Source organism: Vicugna pacos, chromosome 23 (assembly GCF_048564905.1).
Source record: "Vicugna pacos chromosome 23, VicPac4, whole genome shotgun sequence".
Classification (NCBI taxonomy): Eukaryota; Metazoa; Chordata; class Mammalia; order Artiodactyla; family Camelidae; genus Vicugna; species Vicugna pacos.
This window is the reverse complement of record NC_133009.1, coordinates 35,885,404-35,903,027: the sequence shown is the minus strand read 5'-3', so window position 1 is coordinate 35,903,027 and position 17,624 is coordinate 35,885,404. Positions and strand designations below refer to the sequence as shown.

Below are 17,624 nucleotides of genomic sequence, written 5' to 3'. Positions count from 1 at the left end.
GCATTTTGATTTTATACAACCTGTAGGGGGACAGTGGTAGAGCGTGTGTTTAGCATGCACGGGGTCCTGGGTTCAGTCCCCAGTACCCCCATTCAAAAAAAAAATCAAAACAAAACTGTAGAAATTCATGTGTATTCAGTACAAATGAATACTTTCTGATTTAATTCAAGTAAGGATCTAAAATAGAGCCTACTTATTGCACTTTATAAGCATTATCTTTGACACATAATGTTTAAATAAGGGCCATTTGCTGTAATCCATAAGAAGCACCACGGCAGAAAGCAGAGGGGTTAATACGTCACAAGTAGAATCATCACAAAAATGGACAAATAAAAAAATCAAAGGAAACAGTTACACTTAAAAATGCAGTGATACTTGGGATTTGCAGATACTAACCACTGTATATAAAATAGATGAACAACCAGGACCTACTGTAGAGCACAGGGGACTTTAGTCAATACCTTGTAGTCAGCTAGAATGAAAAAGAATAGGAAAGGGAGCATATGTATGTATAACTGAATCACTACGCTGTACAGCAGAAACTAACCCAACATTGTAAATCCTCTATCCTTCCACTAAAAAATAAAATGATATTTTTACATTGATAGTTTTGTACTTCAGAGGACACCTTTTCCTGGCATTCTTTTTTTTTATTGAAGTATATAGTCAGTTTACAATGCTGTGTAGAGGACACTTTTGTTAATACACAATGGAGCATTTTTATTTTTTTAAGTTAAATAGTAAGATCCCAGTGAACAACAAGCAGATAGTTTTAAATTATTGTTACTGTTATCAGGAGCAGGGTGGGTAGAGAATATGAATTTTGACACGTGGTGGGCGAAGCAAAGTCAGACAGGGGTTTCTGAGTAGCGCTGGAAAGGTTCTTCAGAGCAGTGCAGAAGTAAATGTTTGTCTCTGGAAAACCTCTCATACTGTGCAGATTCCGAGAGGAGAGCAAGCTCGCGTCCAGGCATCGTATAACTGGCCCCTGTAATGGAGGGACTGTATTGCCTCTGGGGTGCCAAACGTGGACAGAAACAGCCGACCCGTGACAGCGGAGTTCAAGGCTCATGAACACACGGTGCTTTAACCAACTGTCTTTGGAGTAACCGTGGAGGGGCAAGGGCTCATCTCTAATTGGGGTGTCAGTCCTGAGGCAGAGTGCCATCCATGTGAATGCTTTTGACTTAGCTTGGGATCTGGACCAGAGTACGTCACAAAGGATGTGGAGAGAGGTGTCAAAAGAAGAAACTCACCCGAAGGACCAGGAGCAAGAAAACTGCATGAATTGCTTCTGACTACAATTCGCATTAATAATCAGGTAAGAATAAATGGAAACTGGTACAGAAAAACGTTGTTGTTAAATTTTTGGACTACGGGTGGAGAGCAGACATGTGTTTATGCTTGGATTAAACTGCTTCACAAGCTAGATGTGTATTCCACAGGAAAGGCTCCCTGCCTCTAGTAATTTTTTTTAGCATTATGTGGTTGAATGCTCAAAGAGTTGTTTGAAGCATCATTTTCAGATGGTAAAATGGTGGGTCCAACTACTAATACTTTCAGACAAAATACTGACGCTTCAAGTAGGAAAATTCTGTAAAACAACGTAATTGGAAATAGCTTATTAGTTAGATACGTTGTTTTCATATACATTATCTCAGTACTAACGTGGCTTGTCAGTCGATGCTGTCCTGTCTCACGGCTCTAAGCAAAGAGCGACATCATCCGATTTACAATTTTCTAATCTCCTCTAACTGCTCTGCAGATAGTGTGTCACAGAGAATCCAGAATGGAAGTGAGGGAATCGAGTTGGATGCCGTTGCCATGGTAACATGGGAAATGATGGCTGGAAATGAGGACAGGAAGACTGAGGCTGAGGGAAATGGACAGGCTGCAAATATAGTTTTGATGGAGGATTGACAGGACATGACGTCACCGTTTCCAACATGGTGGTGAGGATGAGGTGGGGTGAGATTTGAAAGCTGACAGGTTCAAAATTGGAAGGCTCTTTGTACTAAACCCAGAAGTCCATTTCTAGGTACTGTAATACTGGCACCAAAGGAAACGTCAAAACTAGAAGGACTTGTTGGTAAATTGGGTGACATAAATTTTTGAATTAAAGGAGAGTTTTGATACTGAAACTGGGTAATAGGGTGAATTCCAAGGCTGAACAAAAATAAACTGGTTTTGAATCATTTCACAGCAGCTAGGAGGCCTCTCTAATGGTGGTTCCCTAACTCCTCTCCCTTTCCACCCACCCCCTCAACCAACTTTGGAAAAATACCACCCACGACCAATTTTGAAACAATCAGACGCTTCCTTTTTTCAGCCCCTCCTTGTAGACCAGGGTTGCAAGGTGGACTTGTAATTTCCAACAAGAGGCGAGTGGAAACATGCTTCTGCCACACGGGCTTCCAGAAAGGGTGCTCCTTACCTGATAGGAGAAAGTCAGAGGGTGAGAGGAGCTCGCGCTCCCGCCCTCTTCTTTCCCTCCCTCTTCCTTAAATGCCCCTTTGCTTTCTCCCCAAGCCCTTGATGTGGGAGCTGGGAACCGTCTGGGCTAGCGATGTGTTTAGCTGTCTCTCCTCAAGCTGTTGCTCTGCCGTTCTCCTTGCTTGGATGGACAGAATGCGAGTGGACGTGAGGCGTCATATCTGGGTGGCGGCATTAACAAGTCCTGCAGAGTTACAAAATACCAACCCCAAAATTTGAGAAATCAACTCCAGACTTCTTGTTATGAAAGCAACAAGTATCTTCATACTTGAAACGACAGTTAGTAGTGTGTTCTGTTATAAATTAATCCTTGCTGATAGGTGGTACATCCAAGTGACAGTTTCAGTAAAAAAAAATATATATATATATAAATGGAGAGCAGATAAGCCATGCATAGTGTTGTATGGGTCCAACATAACAGAAACTTTAATTGATAGTGTATGATGGGATAAACTAGATTTTTTTTCAGTTATTCTTCACTTAGAATCTCTTTTCAGTAAACAAAGGAACTTAGTGTCATGGATTTGGGTTTGCCAAGCAGACAAACTTAATCCCCAAATCTGCTCCTCTCTGTTTTAGCTTTGTGACTATTGGCAAAGCTGCCTGACCTTTCTGTGGTTACCTAAAGTTGTGAGCACTGAATGAGACAGTCCATGTACACTACGCAGTGCACGGGCTTGGGATGTGGTGAGCAGGTGGTAAAGTCTCTGAGCATCAGATCCCTTATGATAAATCCACAGGCCTCCTATGAGAATCAGACGATATAATACATATCGAATGTCTAGCAGAGAGAATAGTCTTAATAAATGTCCAACACTTCACCTCTAGAGCAATAACCGTGGCTAATTTATGATGAGACCATTAATAGACGCTTAGCCAGAACTGTTTTCATATGTAATATCTGGTGGAAATAAAGTATAGAGTCCAGTAAAGTGTTCATTTTTATTAAATGGTGAAATAACTTGAAACAAGAATCTACTTGGTTTGAAGTTCTTTGAGTTCAGGAATTGAGCCCAAAAATAAGGGGGCTATAAAGAACTAGACATTTTGTGTCCAGGGGAATAAACATGTGAGTCAATATCAGATGGAAGAGGAAAACTTTTAGGTGTCCAGGCCAGGTGCTCTGAGAGGCCCTGCGATCTGCCTGCTTAATCTGTGTTGTTACAGCTCAGCAGTTTGCCCTATCCCAGCCAAGTCTCCCTTTGGGTTCTCCCTCTTTAAAATGCTTTCCTGACCCGTGTTCCTGGCCTTGGATCATTAAACCTGTAGCTCTTATAGCCCCAGTTATTGGCAGCTGTGTTTCTAACTACAGTGCACTAACCCAGCCATGGACCTTGAGAACCACCATTTGGTTTAACGATGTGGTTTTGTTGTTCTCTACTCAAGCCTGAAAAGTTCCACAATCATACTTGCTTGGCCCAATAAAGTGTGAGTGCAGGTAATGTGTAACTTCTGGGCGGCGACGTTAAAATCCAGGGTATGTATGATTCACTTAGTTTCTGCCTTTCGCAGGCAGAACCACGGCTGATCTCTGAGTGACTGCAGTGGGCAGGGAGAGAAAAAGCCCTGCCAACCTGCGTAGTGTGTAGTATGAGCAAGAAACACAACTTGGCTCTGCTAAGTTTCTGAGATGCTGAGGCTGTTGGCTCCCACTCCATAACCTACTCTATCCAGACAAAAAACCCCATTTTTTATTTTATTTTTTTTGAAGTGTAGTTGATTTACCATGTTAGTTTCAGGCGGAGAGCAAGGTGATTCAGTTATACACACACATACATATATACGTTTTCTTCTCAGGTTCTTTTCCATTATATGTTATACAAGAAATTGAATATAGTTCCCTATGCTATACAGTAGGTCCTTGTTGTTTGTCTATTTTATGTATAGTGGTGTATATCTGTTAATCTCACATTCGTAATTTATCCCTCCCTCCACCCCACCCCACTCCCAATGAAAGAACTCAGATACCCAGATCAGGACCAACCATCTTGGGAGTGCTCAATAAAATGCCCTACTTGACTCAAGATGTCCAATAACAGAGTATGTTTTTGAAGGTTCAATTGGAGCAGCCATGTTTTAGCCTCATTATTTGATTGATTATGTTCAAGGACAAAACGGAGCTAGCTAGGATTAGCTAGGATTAACTAGTGGAGTAGCTGGGATTCTCCAGAGAAAGACAGACAACCAACAGGGGGTGGGGGGAACTGGCTTACACAGTTACAGAGGCTGAGGAGTCCCTTGACATTTCCACGTGCATCACAAACTTAACATGATTTGATTCTCCCCAACAGCCCTTTTCTCTCCATCATTAACCATGTTAGAAAATTAGACCATTATTTTGGCCAAAAACTTGAGAATACATCTTTACCCCTTCTTTTTCAAATACCCACATTCAATCTGTCAAATCTTATCAGCATCTCCTTTAAAATATTCTGGAACTGAATCATTTGCTTCCACCTCCAGTGTTAACTACCCTTGTCCAAACTGGATTCCACTCTTGACACTTTACAATCAATTTTCTGCAGAGCACCTAATATTATCCTTTAAAATACTAAGTCTCTTATTTTAAACACATCTTTACTAAAAATCCTACAGTAGTTTTCATCACCCTTAGAATGAAATGCAAAGTCCTTCCTTCGTATGAATCTCCTGTTACCTGAGCACCTGGCTCTCTCTCCAGGCTCACCTTCTCAGTCCTATCAGCTGGCTGGAGCCACACTGACCTCCACATGTTCTTTGATGAGCCAGTTAAGTTCCCACCATTGTTCTTAAATTTTCTTATCTCTCTGCCTCAATTGTTCTTCCTTAAGATAGCCTCATGGCTCACCCTTCAGTTCCTTTGGTGTTTCTTCAAACTAATCGCTCCTAGAGGGTCCTGAGAAACCTGTCCGAATCTACACTCTATTCTACTGTGATTTCTATCCCCTACCCTGCTCTGGGTTTCTTCACAGTTACAAAAAAAAATGAGACAAAATAGATGAAGCAATGATCTTCAAGGTGTTGGACATCAGGCAACGAAGAAGAGAAATTCCTGAAAGACTGAAGACAGAGGAAGCCCTACGATTGCCTCAGCCCCTTACTTGAATGAGACTCCAATGGATGAGTCAGGACAGAGCATCTCAGGGGGAGCCTCGAAAGCTTCCTGTGTTGAGGAGATGGAACCAAGAATTTGGGGAGCCCAGCACAACTAAAAATGCATTGTAGAAGAATGTTTATTCAAACTTCTTTTTGCTTGTTGCTTTCAAGATTCTTTGTCTTTGATTTTTGACAGTTTTAGCATAATGTGTCTTAGAGAAGATCTCTTTGAGTTTAGTCTGTGGACCCGTGAGCTTCGTGAGTTTGTATTCCAAGTTTCTCCCTACTTTTGGAAGTTCTCAGCCATTGTTTCTTTTAAGAAGCGTTCCACCTCTTTCTCTCACCCTTATTGCTGGGGCAATTCAAGAATGTGTAGATTATTTCTTTTAATGGTATCCCGTAAGTCACATAGGTTTTCTTCCTTTTTTATTTATTTTTTCCCTCCTGGATAATTTCAAAGGATCTGTCTTCAGGTTTCACTAGTTCTTTCTTCTGCTTGGTCCAGTCTGGTGCCAAAGCCATCTACTGAATACTTTGGTTCAGTCATTGTATTCTTCAGCGCCCAAATTTCTACTTGCTTCCTTTTTTGTCTCCCCATCCCCTTAAGGGACTTCTCATTTTGTTCTTGTATTGTTTTCTTGATTCTCTTAAATTATTTATCTGTGTTTGCTTTTTGCTCTCTGAGCAACCTCAGAACAATTGTTTTGATCTTTTTTATCAGGAAAATCATGTATCTCTATTTGGGGGGGAGGATCGGGTTACGAAGGTTTGTGTGTTTCTGTGTTAGTGTCACACTTCCCCCGATGCTCTGTGATCCCTGTAGCCCTGTGTAGGTGTCTGCACACTTGAGGAAGCCGTCATCTCTTCCAGTCTTTAGGGACTGGCTTCAGTAAGGAAAGACCTTCATCTGTGGGTGGGGGATTCACTACAGCATGCTGGGACCCTGGGTCTAATGCTGCAGGGCAAGAAGTGCAAGGGCACATGGTGATTCTGCATCTGGGGTTCGTGATGTCTCAATTGCTCAGGTTGCTGGAGTCCATAACGTCGACAGTTGCATGGTCCTTAGTGAGCACTGCAGGAGACTTCTGAGGTTTCAGAGGCTGTTGGGTTCTTAGGAGCATCTCCAGGTCCACCAGCCAGGGACCAGGGCAGACAGCAGGGGCAGCTTGAATGGTGGTAGACACATATTCAGCTGCAGGTTGGCTGCAGGGGCCTGTGTAGTGACAAGGACTGGTTGCAGACACATATTCTGTTGAAGGCCAGGGCCAGTAGCAATGGCCATGGTCAACTGCAGGGCACCCGGTCAGCTGTGGGGCTTCACTGTCAGTGTGTACTCCCGTGGCTGCTGGAGCCCACACAGTGTAAACCAGTAACAGGAGCAGGGGCAGGGCCATGCAAATGCACAGATGGGTGGGTTAGCTGCGAGTAAGCCAAGCAGTGCATGTCAGTGTCAAGAGACAGGACTGGATCTGGGCCCACAAGCAGCTGAGGGGCCCTGGCTGTCAGTGTGTGCTACTGCGGCTGCAGGGTCTCATAATAGGTACACGATGGCATGGAGGCCTGTGATGGGAGTCAGGCCAGTGGCATGCAGGTGAAGTGGAGGGTGAGCCCACAGCATGCACACAACAGTGATGGTCAGCTGCCGTGGTCTGGATGGTGTCTGGCACCTGCGCAGCTGCAGAGGTCAGGGATGGCTGCCAGTGTGGATCCTGGGCTCCCATGGGGGCTGGAGTGTAGCGAGGGGAAGTGGAGAGATTTTCAAGCTGCTGGCATCTGCACAGATGAAACTATAGCAAGAAAACTTCAGTGCTGGAGTCTACAGGCAGTCCACGGTGGCTGTGCGGGCCTTTGGCTTCTTCGGCCGCAAAACCTGCTGGGATTCCCTGCAGAGTCTGACGCTGGGAGCCATGGCCCCTCCCACCATGTGCTAGTACTGTTGCCACTGCCCTTTTCCTTGTGCCAAGCTGTCTCTAGTCATCTCAGCTCTGCTGGTCTCTGGGTAGGGTGAATGCAAAGCGGGTTCTTCATTCATTCCCAACCCTAAAAGGCTTGGGAAGCTGACTTGCCACCCGTTTCTTCCTCTCCTGGCAAGGGGAACTCTTTTGAGTTGGGGAGTTCCCTCTTAGCTCTGAGCAGTTTCGGCCTGGGGGATGGGGGAACACAAGCAAAATGAAGCGGCTCTTCCTTCCCTTTTTGTATGGCTATTCTGAGACTTTTTTGTTTCACTGTGTTCCCAGTTTCTTAAGTGGACTCTTGAGCTATCCCAGGGTTATTTTTGTGATGGACAGCTGCCTAATTGTTGATTTTTGTTGAGGAACAGAGGCTGGGGTCTCCTACTCTGTCATTTTGGTGACATCACTACCTAATATGCATTTAATTGGAGTCCCCAGAGAGGAGTGAGCAGACAAAAAATTTAAGGGAACAATGGATGAAAAATTTTCAAGCTTGATGAAAACTATAAACCCACATGGATACAAGAAGTTCCAAAAAACCCTCAAAACATGAGAAGTATAGCAGGAACATCATAATCAGGTTTCTCAAAACTAGTAGTAAAGAGAAAGTATTGAAAACATCAAGAAAAAAAGTAATGTACATACAGAAAACCAGTGATAAGGATGACAACAAATTTCCCACTGAAAACAATAAAGGTGAGAAAAAGCACATTTGAAATGCTGAAATTTAAAAAAGAAAACTGTCTAGAATTCTATATGCAGTAAAAATATCTTTCAAAATTAAAAGTAAAAGACTTTTTCAGAAATTTAAAAGCTGATGAATTCATCAGCAACAGATCTTTTTACTGAAAAAAAGTTAGAGGAAGTACTTCAGCAGAAAGAAAATATTAATGCATGAAAATATTAATCTACAAAAAGGAACGAAGACCACCAACAATGGTAACTAGGTAGGTAAATGTATAAAATTTTTCCTTATTATTTATTTAAATTTATCTAGAAGATAAGTAACTATTTGAACAAAATTAACAAAGTACTGTTGGATTTTTGACATACGTAAAAGTAAAATGTATGTAACAAAACCACACAGGGCAGGAGAGGGTAAGTAAAAATATACTATTGTAAAGCTCTGACACTACACATAAAGTGATAATCATTTGAAAGTAAACTAATGAACTAAATAGGTACACTACCAACCCTAAGTAATTACAAATCAAAGTGTGACAGCTAATAAATCAACAAAGATACAACAAAAACAAAACAAAAATGCTCAAAGAAAGACCAAAAAAGGGAACAAAGAACAAATGAGACAAATAGAAAGCAAATAGCAAAATGATAGATTTCAGTCTAACTAAATTAACAACCACATTAAATGTAAATGGTTCAAACAAACCACTTAAAAGGCAAAGATTCATATTGGATATAAAAATAAGACATGATTATATATTACCTATAAGAAATGATGTGTAAGTAGAAATAGTTTTAAAATGGAATGGAAGAAAGTAGATCAGAATAAGAAATATTATTGGAGGTAAAAATGATTAACTTATTATACTGAAGGGGTGAATTATTAAAGAGAATATAACAATCCTAAATATCTATGCACTTGATCACAGAGCCTCAAAATGCATACAACAGAAACTGATGGAATCACAACAAGAAACAAATATACAACTATAGTTAAATGTTTCAATACTCCTCTGTCAATAAGTGATAGAACAAGCAGGCAAACTATTATTAAGTATTTAGAATACTTGTGCAATACTATCAAGCAAACTGACCTAACTGATACTCCATCTAACAATAGCAGGTTATGCGCATGAGACACTTATCAAAACAAATCTCAATAAATTTAAAAGATTCAAGTCTTATAAAATGTTTTCTGACAACAATGAAATTAAATTAGAATCAATAACAGAAATATCTTTGGAAAATCCCTAGATATTTGGAAACTAAGTAATACACTTATGAATAATTTATAATTCAAAAAAGGAAATAGGAAAATTATAAAGTATTTTGAAATTAAAATGGATTATGATGCATTTGAATAAAAATTAAAACCAGTATATTAAAAATTTGGGGATTCCTCAAAAGCAATATGTAGGTGAATTTGTATTACCAAACACATATTTTTTTAAAAAATTTCTTCATACCTAAACTTTAGGAAACTTAAAAAAGAACAGCAATTGAAACTCAAAGTAGGCAGAAGAACTTTTAAAAGATTAGAGCTGAAATTACTGAAATAGGAAACAGACAAAATAATAGAGAAAATCAATGAAACCAAGAACTCATTCTTTGAGAAGATCAATAAAATTAATAAAGCACAAAATTTCAATATCATAAATGAAAGAGTTGACATCACTACAGAATTTATGGGTATTAAGAATATAATAAGGAGATACTATGCAAAGCTTTATGCCTATAAATTAGAAAATTTCAGAAAGATGGACAAATTCTTTGAAAGACACAAATAATCAACTTAAGAAAATATAATCAGAATAGCCCAATATCTATTAAAGAAATCAAATTTGAAGTTAATATTTTTCCTATAAAGGAAAATTCCAGGTCCAGATGTCTTTACTGATGAATTCTACCAAGTATTTTAGAAAGAAATTATACCAATTCTACAAAAACCATTCCAGACAGCTGAAGACGGACTGCTTCTCAACATTTTGTGTTAGGTTAGCAATATCCTAATACTAAATACAGGCAAAGATTTTACACAAAAAGAACTACAGACCAATATTCTTCATGAACATAGGATGCAAAAATAATAGACAAAATTTTAGCCAGCTGAATCTATGCTGAGTTAAATCCCAGAAATACGAGATTGGCTTAATATTTAAAAATCAATCACTCCAGAGACAAGGTGATGAAGATCATGGAATAGGAAGACCCTAAATTCTCCTCCTCCCATGGACACACCAAAATTAGAACAACTTATAGAGCCATCTGTTGGAACAACCTGAAGACTAGCAGGAAAGCTTTTCCACAGTTAAAGACATAAAGAGGGAAACACAATGACCTGCAGTATAGTCGGGATGCCACACGCCCAGGGCAGCAGCAAGCAGGGGGACAACCCTAACTGCAGACGTTCTCCCCAAGGAGCAAGGGATCCAGGTCCCACACTGGGTTCCCAGTCTGAAGCTCCTGCACCAGGAAGACAAGCCCTCAGACCATCTGGCTTTGAAAACCAGCAGGTGTTACTTTGGGAGAGCCAGATAGCTATAGGGAACAGAGACTCCACGTTTAAAGGGCGCTCACGAGATCTCACATGGCCAAGTCCCAGGGCAGAGGCAGCAGATTGACAGGAGTCTGCATCAGACACATTTGCTGATCTGGAGAGCCTTCTGGAGAGTCAGGAAGCAAGTAAGACTCTTCCTGGGGGAAGGGGACAGTGGTGGCAGGCACTCCGGGGAGCTCAGTCTGTGGCGATAACACCAGCGCTGGCAAGCACCATCTGGAGTCTCACTCCAGCCTACTGGTGTTGAAGGCCCAGTCCCACCCTCGCGCAGGTGCACAGCACCCTGTGTCCCCGGGACCATGCGGTCAACCGTGGGGGAAGCCTACCCTGTCTTCCAGCACGCTCACAGCCAACATATGAGGCAGGGCCTGCCAGTCAGCAGGGCCGGGGGCCAGCCCCACCCACCCACAGTGGCCCCACAGTGGCCCCACAGTAGTTGGTCCCAGAACAACAGAAGGGTGCAGGCAGCCCCCATATGAAGTGAGCGTATTGTACACCTGAGACATATGAGATTGTACATCAGCTATATTTCAATGAAAAAAAAAGATCTTCTCCATTGATGCTGAAAATGAACTTGACAAAATTCAACATCTTTTCTGATGAAAATTATCTACAACAGTTGAGAAAGAAAGGAACTTCCTTAACCTAAGAAAAGGCATCAGTGGAAATCCTGCAGCCAGCAAGTTCTTAATGGTGAAAAATAAACACTTTCCCCCTGAGATCAGAAATGAGATTGGATGTCCACGCCCACCACCCCCTTTCATCGTATGAAGGACTCCAAGCACTAAGCACGGAGCAGCCAGACCAAGGCCACCCCGAGCACTAAGAGAGAAGCACGGTTGTCTTCATTGAAGACAACGTGAGCATCTTCATAAAAAACGTGATGGACAGTACACCACTGGGGGAAAAGTTAATTTAGACACGGTGCAGAAGAAGATCAAAATTGCATTTCTGTATAATAGCAGTGAACAATCAGAATCGAAATGCTTAAAAATACTATTTACAATAGCATTTAAAAAATCAATTACTTTGAGATGAATCTGACAAAAGATAGGTATGCTCTATAAACTGAAAGCTGTGAAACATGGCTGAAAGAAATCAAAGGGAATTTAAGCAAATAGGGAGAGGTTCTTGGCTTTTGGTCAGAAAATAAGATTTTTTTTTAATATTGATTTTTCTCAAATTGTTCCATAGATTCAATGTAGTCCCGATCAAAATCCCTGGACTTTTCTGTACAAATTGATAATCTGGTTCTAAAAGTTGCATGGAAATTCAAGGGACCTGGAAAAGCCAGAACAATTTTGAAAAAGAAGAGCAAAGGAGGATTCATTTTACCTGATTTCAAGACTAGAGAATTAAGGAAAGGGTGGCATTGGTATAAAGATGGACAAAAATCAATGGAACAAAGTGTCCAGAAACAGGCCCAAACGTAGGTGGACAACTGATTTTTGGCAAAGATGGAAAGACAATTCTGTGGTGGAAAGACTGTCTTTTTGGCAAATGGCACACAGACAAGTGGATAATTATATTTGAGATGTATACTTTGAGTCACACTTCACACCACATACAAAAATTGAGTAAAAAGGGATTCTACACCTAAATGCTAAACCAAAAACTCTAATGTTTCTGGGGGGAAAAAGAGAATCTTTGTTATCTTGTGTTAGGCAAAGATTTCTATTGATATAACACCAAAAATATATCAATAAAGGAAAAAAATTGAATAACTGAATTTCATTAAAGTTTAAAATTCTCATCTTCCAAAACTACTATTAAGATAACGAAACGACTGTTAAAATGATGAAAAGTCAGACTGGGAGAATGTTTTCAAATGATAAATGAAATAAGAAACTTGTATTCAAAATATACAGAACTCCCAAAACTCAATAATAAGGAGAAAAAAGCCCAATTTTTAAAATAAAAACATTTTTTGAAGAGCCATTTCAACAAAGAGTTTATGTGGATAAGAAGAGAACCACATGAATGGATACTCAGTTTAATTAGTCATTGGGGAAATTCAAATTAAAACTGCAAGTTACCATTCCTCTTACAAGAGCGAAAATTAAAAATGCTGACCATGCTGAGTGTTGGCAGGAATGCGGAGCAAATGTGATTCTCATACATCCAGGGTGGAAGTAGAAAATGGTGCAGCCACTTGGCAAAACTGGCATCTTTTTAAAGAAATTAAATGTATGTGTATTATATATTCTAACCAATCCTCTTCATACTGAGACTCATACAAAAGTGTTCCTAGCAGTTTTCTTTGTGATGGCCCCAAATGGCAAGAAGCCAAGTGCCATCACAGGGGAACAGACAAGCAAGCGCAAGCCTGTCCACACGATGGAGCACTGCCCAGGAAGGGCGGCACCGTCTGACACTAACACTCAGCAAGGTGGATCTCAGAGCAAGTAAGCGGGGTGAATGAAGCCAGGTGAAAATGAGTACCTGCTGTGGGATTCTATTAATATAAAGCCAAAGGATACAACCTGCTTTATAGTAACAGAAGGCAGATCGGTGCTTGCCTCTGGGCAGAGCTGGGTGGGGAGACCCGGGACAGAAGGATCCGCTGGGCACCCTGGAAACTTTCGGCGGTGTTGTATCTGTTTACAGCCTTGAATATGGTGATGGTTTCACAGATACGTACATGTGTCAAAACATTAAATTGTACACTTTAAATATGTGCACTTTATTGTATGGCAATTATGCCTCAATAAAATCTGTCTTTAGAGGAGAAGTGAATGGGATTCAGGTTGCAGCTAGAGACGGTGTAGCCACCGTCTTGATGGTGATAGTTCATGAGTCTCTTAAGAGGAGTTCAATGACTCTGCTAGCGATGTGTGCAGAACTTGAGCGCTACCATGTATTTATAGTCGGACTGCTGGGCTCTGAATCCCACCCGAGTGAACTTGGCAGGGGTAGCTCTTTGGCAAGATGGCTCCTCCAGCCTCACGAGGGAACTGTCGGGAGCATTTAGCTGATCCCATCGCAAGTGCTCAGTGAATGTTCGCTGTTATATTTTTATGTTAAAATTTGGGTGGTTACGAGGAGTGGGTTTCACAGCTTTGATCAGCTGCTAGTGGAGCCCCAGGACTCAGAAAGTCAACAGTTCCTCTGATAATTGAAGCTGTGGAAGGAAATGAAAGAGGTCGGAGCCGTGGGGGAGCATCTGAGCGCAATGACGAGAAGAGGAGGAACCAGATGAGACAACTGAGAAGTGACACGGAGGAAACCAGGAAATGACAGGGTCCCAGAAACTAAAAGAGGAAATATTTTCAAGAAAAAAAAATGTTATTAAATCATGCAGCCCTGTGATAGAAGCTCAAATAGAAGAAAGATCTGTTGGATTTGACAACACATGTTGTGCTGCCTTTTTTGAGATTTAATTGACATCTAACATTATATTAGTTTCAGGTGTACAACATAATGATATGATATTTGTATATATTGTAAAATAATCAGCACCGTAAGTCTAGTTAACATTGACCCTTGACAGAGTAGTCCCACCAGAGAGGCGGGAAGCAGGCACGTGGTCGGGTCCTGCGAATAAATGTTCAGGAAGTGTAGCTATTTTTAGAGACCTTTTCAAGAAATTTAGAAATGAATGGGAAAAAGAAGAAGGAGGAGGCTATAGCTGTAGGTGTTAGCAGGGCAAAGAGAGTATTTCCCACGGTAAGGAACACCTGAGCATGTTTTCAGGACAAAGGGAAGAGGCCAGGAAAGAACAGGTGATTGGAAACGGAAAAAACAAAACAAAACAAAGTGAATTCTTTCAAAGACAGGTAGGGCACACATGGAAGTCCTAGAAAATACCCCAAATCTTACATTTTATGGAAGCTGGAGAGAAAAAAAAAAAAGGAATAGTGAGGACCAGAGGCATCTGAGCTGGACACTGTATTGTACAGCTGCGCCTTCATCATCATAGTGGTTACCAAAGTCATGATCAGAGAGAGCAGAGAGCCCAGCTGATGTCGCCAGCACCAGAACGGTAAGGCAAACCAGCCTGAATTGTCAGGAGTTTGCCCACAGACATAGAAAACACACGTACGGTCACCAGGGGAGTGGGAAGGGCTAATCTGGGAGTTCAAGATTTGCAGATATTAACTACTATATGTAAATTAGATAAACAAGTTCATACTGCACAGCACAGGGAACTATATTTAAAATCTTGTAGTAACTTACGGTGAAAAAGAATATGAAGACAAATACGTGTATGTACATGTATGACTGAAACATGATGCTGTGCACCAGAAAGTGACACAACATTGTAAACTGACTAGACTTCAATTTTAAAAAAAGTTATCCCCCACAAAAAGAGTTTGATGTTACCACATAGGTGATGTACTGTATGTGTATCTGTTGAAGAATTTAGAGATAAAGAGTACTGCAGTCTCATACACCTGACCCAGATATAATGAACCTAATAAAATGTTAGATGGCCATTATATCTCAGCTAGCCCTTGGTTCTGGTTCTGCTTCTGTCCCGTGGCCTTGGATGAGATGCTTTGCCTTGGTGAAACACAGGGTCCACTATAAACTTTGATTCAGGTCAAATTAAATATTTTTATTTCAATTCCAGAGATGAAAAAAAAATCCTTTGTTTAATGTGGCTTGCCAAGTTTCTTTTTTTTTAAAATTCAATCGATGAGAATAAATACATCAGAAAGCATAAAGTTAACTGGCAAGCCCTGTACCTGTGAGTTCAAGCCAGCTGCAGCTCCTGCAGTCACTTTAATTTTATCATACGAAGCTAGAAGCGGCCGTCTGTCCGGCCACATCCTCCCCCACCACAGAGGCAGCCACTGCAAATACAATGTGGAGTTTTATTTTAGGAATAAAATTGTAGACAGTTTATCTTCATGATACTTTCCAGGAACTTGACCACACATAGCGGAAAGGGGTCCTTTACTTGAGAAAGACTGGAGCTGAATAGTTACATGTATGAAGGCTCAGGAACCACAATCCTGGAATTTGAACTCTGGCCCCACTGCCTACTAATTCCAGGTGGGCCCCTCCAAGCTTCCTTCTCGCCATCAGGAAGACAGCTCTGGCGAACATTTTAATGGTAACAGTTAACAAGGAATAACTTCACTATTCTTAACAGTAATACATTGCATCTTTCCATCTGGTCCTGTTGACACCTTATGGACAGAGCCAGAGATTCCTGGCAAAGTCAAGGGCCCCCGGCTCTAACAGAGGTCAGTAGCAGAGACTACGAAATTCTGGATTCAATCACACATGGGCCATTAAACACTGACTTTATAAAATATAAATAAATAAAACCACAAATCTGTTGGCTGAGTTTTGCCAGTCCATCTAGAACTGAACCGCCCCAGTCTGCTCTAACCAAGGCTGTAAACTGCCTATGATTAAATTGTTTTTTCCTGTGGGAAGGAAACAAAGATACATTGAAGCCAGGCAGGTAACAGCATCCTTCTCCAGACTTTACGGAGCCAAATGTCATATTGCCAATCAATACAGAGCCACAGGGTTGTTTTTTAAATATCTTGCCACAGGAGTTGGCTTGCAGCCACGGGAGCAGAGCCGTGTAAAGGAAGCCGATATGCGAGGAAGGAGCGAATGTGTTTTGCCTCCCTGAAGTCTGCGTACTGCTATATGTTACTATACAATCAGTATTTTCAAAGAAAGTTGTAAATTTAGATCCCCCAGGTCAGAACTCCTGGAGTATGATTTTAGTCTAGGGAGGAAAATTCTGATATGACACTCTTATTTGAAATTTTTTTTTAATTGAAGTACAGTTAATTTGCAATGTTGTGTTAATTTCTGGTGTATAGCATAGTGACTCATTTATATATATATTCCTTTTCATATTGAGATCTTGAATCACCTCATGTGCCCATCCTAATCATAAAGGGTTAGAGATCTAAATAGTGATATATTAAATTTTGCATATTTGGTTGAGTGATTTTAATTTTCATTATATTCTACACGTTTGGAGTTCTCTATCCACTTATAAGTTTGTGCTGCGTGCAGTGTCTCCCTCCAAGAGGGATCCAGTTTTCAGATGTCAAAATCCAAGAAAACAAAAGATAATTAAAACTGAGGTGGGGGGTGGTATTATAGCTCAATGGCAGACCAGGTGGTTAGCATGCACGAGGTCCTGGGTTCAATCCCCGGGACCTCCATTAAACACACACACACACACACACACACACAAAATCAAGGTGAATACCAAAGGAAGTTCAGGTGTGTAGTTTCTGAGCTCTGCTTTTACAGCTCAGTTTCTTCCCACGTATATGTATTTTCTGACCTCACAAGAAGGCAGTATTCTTGCTACTTTATAATGATTTTCCAGCCAATAAATCAAAACAGGTCATCTGGATTTTTTTTCTTTTTGGTGATAGAAGAAAACATTTTTCATAAAGGCCATTTTGAGCTGCACTAGGAAGTAGAGAATTTAGGTTTGATTATTGTATTTGGAGATAATGTTGTAAAGCAGAAAGCCAGATTTTTGAGAATTCTATCCCCCATAAATAACCTGCCATGAATAAGAGAATATTTCCTGTTATTTGCTGCTATATGAAATGGAAACCCTTCAGCAATACAATCAAGATAGGCATTGATATTTCTCAGATTGTGCTTTTTATCCTTTATTGTAACTCAGGCCTCTGAAAGGTTGAACAGGTGTATCTAGGGGTCAAGTAACATGAAACTTTGTCTTCTCCACTTACTTTTTCTCATTCCAGACATATAAGCATTTATTAATTTTTGTCTCTCTAGGGAACAACATTATATCCTCCAAATATGCACAATAAATGTCACGGTTGCCCACAGGAGGGACATTTGTTTGTTCAGATGAGGGAGCAGTGGGGTGTGGTTATATATCTGGGGGAGTCAGGAAGGGTTTC

The 17,624-nt window shown here is 40.8% G+C and overlaps 1 long non-coding RNA gene across 1 annotated transcript in view; it reads right to left on the bottom strand.

The window, feature by feature from the left end:
• Window positions 1–649: 649 nt before the first annotated feature.
• Window positions 650–17,624, bottom strand: part of LOC140688644 (uncharacterized) — a 56,920-nt gene continuing 39,945 nt past the window's right edge. Inside the window, exons 2-3 of the long non-coding RNA XR_012063359.1 lie at window positions 2,435–2,677; window positions 650–1,594 (exon numbers count right to left, since the gene is read on the bottom strand). This is a non-coding gene — a long non-coding RNA (uncharacterized lncRNA). The remainder of the gene's footprint in view (window positions 1,595–2,434; window positions 2,678–17,624) is intronic.